Raw genomic sequence first — 1,995 nt, 5'->3', positions numbered from 1 at the left:
GCAAGGCTTTGCAAAAAAAAAAAAAAAAAGCAGCACAACCTAGTTAATTTCCTACCTCTTGCCATGGTCAATTATCAATGTTTCAGACAAAGGCAATTCCCCAGAAGCCAAATAACACATTAAACCAGGGGTATCCAACCTGCAGCACATGTGCCACTGGCAGGCTCTCAGCATAGTGCAGATCAGATCAGGAAAGAGTCAGACAGCAGAACAGCAGGCCAGGGAGCAGAAAGCAGAGCAATAGATCAGCCAGGGAGCAGAAAGCAGAGCAGTGGATTGGACAGGAGACAGGGACTGGAGTGACACTTGGGGAAGGCGCAGGGTTTCATGTGTGGCACACCAGCCAAAAAGGTTAGTCCTCAGTGCTGCAAGGGTAAAAAAAAAAATCTTTCTAGCTTCTACTGATAACTTAGAAGCAAGAAAAGCTGAAAAGCTTTTTAAAATCCTGCTCACCCTGGCAAAACTGATTCAACAGGGACTCCCCTAAACAGTCCATCCCAAATTTGAGAGAGAACAAGAAACCCTGAAAACAAGAAAACCAGAACTTTAATGAATTTAAACCCAAAAGAGACACCCCTGGGGTTCTATGAAGAGCACAAAGGAATTCACTACTGCTATTGGTTTTATGCAGAAGACACTCCAGTACTACAGTGATGGGCAGCAATATAAAACTTTGCAGTAGTCATTCCTTGTTATAAAAACACTAGAAAATTGCCTGTCAAGAACAAAAGAGGGGGACAGTGGGGAGGGACAGAGCGCTACCATCCATCACCCCAGGCCACTGCCTCCCCGGAGCAGCGGGGAGGAAGCTTGCCCAGCTCCGTCTTTTCTGTCCCCACCATTATGATGGCACGGACAAACTGGAGCCTGGCTTACTTGCTTGGCTTATCTTTTTATCTCCTCACACCTCATGGCACCCTTCCAAGAATCTGGCACCAACCCAGGGTGCCCTGAACCCTGGAGGAGAATCACTGCTCTAGGCCACGGACTATGGGAGCACCCTAAGCGTTGCCTGTGACAGTACCAGCAGGCGGGTATTTTCATGTAGGGAAGGCATGTTTGCTTCCTCTTTTGTACTCATTGAAGTGCTGCTAGCACAGTGGTGGTCATCTGTTTTGCCCTGTAGGCCAGATGGCCAGGGCCCAGTCTGGCTGAGCAGGATCCAGCTGGTAGGCCCAATTCACTGGACATGGTGCAGAAGTGCCTTGATCCAGCCATGTGTGTGTGAGGGTGGGTAAGGGAGCATGGCTTGGCCTTGCAAGGCCTGGGGAGTTGGCAGCAAGGGAGGGATGGTGTTGTAGCATATCACCCCAACAAGAACGTTTTCCCCAAATAAGTGCCTTTTGTAAGATGCTTTCTCTTAGTTATTGTAAAGCAAGCGGATAAGCAATAGTATGCAAGCAGATAAGCAATGGTATGACATACAACCGTGCAACCTGTACGGGTGGTACCACAGGGTCTTATGGAGAATTCCACACTCAGCATACGTGATAAACAAGGGAAGCGCATGCACGTCAGGAAATTCCAGATGCCCTGGTGTAAGGTATATAAACTTTGTGAAAGCTGTCTTAGGGGCCGGCCCTGATTTGAGTCTCCAGACTCCAGGTCGGTCTTGCTTGCAAGCAATAAAGCTTTTGTTCCGCAGTCCTGTGTGTGTGACTCCCTTCTGGGGTCTGATTGAATCATTGCCTCCAGGAGCATGAACTGCCCTTTGTGCAACAATTCTGGCAAGCCAGGCAGGAGGCTCTTGGACCACCCCAGGGCCTGTCGACAAGACCGCCGTACGTCTTCGCGGAGTGCGCACCAAGCCGACCTTTTGGACTTGCCGCGATACCGAAAGCGTGAGTCGGGGCACCTGGGAGGTTAAAGGTAGTCTTAATGAGTCAACCTGGTTGCGGAACATTGGAAAAGACGTAAGGGCATTGTCGGAGAGTGAGTATACTAATTCCCTGGCTCCGTTGGTATCTTCCCTTTTTATGAGCTGTTGACCAGTCC

The sequence above is a fragment of the Gavialis gangeticus genome, unplaced genomic scaffold (genome assembly GCF_001723915.1).
Source record: "Gavialis gangeticus isolate Ggan-Ray unplaced genomic scaffold, GavGan_comp1, whole genome shotgun sequence".
NCBI classification, from domain to species: Eukaryota; Metazoa; Chordata; order Crocodylia; family Gavialidae; genus Gavialis; species Gavialis gangeticus.
The sequence above is the reverse complement of the archived record's forward strand: the minus strand, read 5'-3'. Positions refer to the sequence as shown.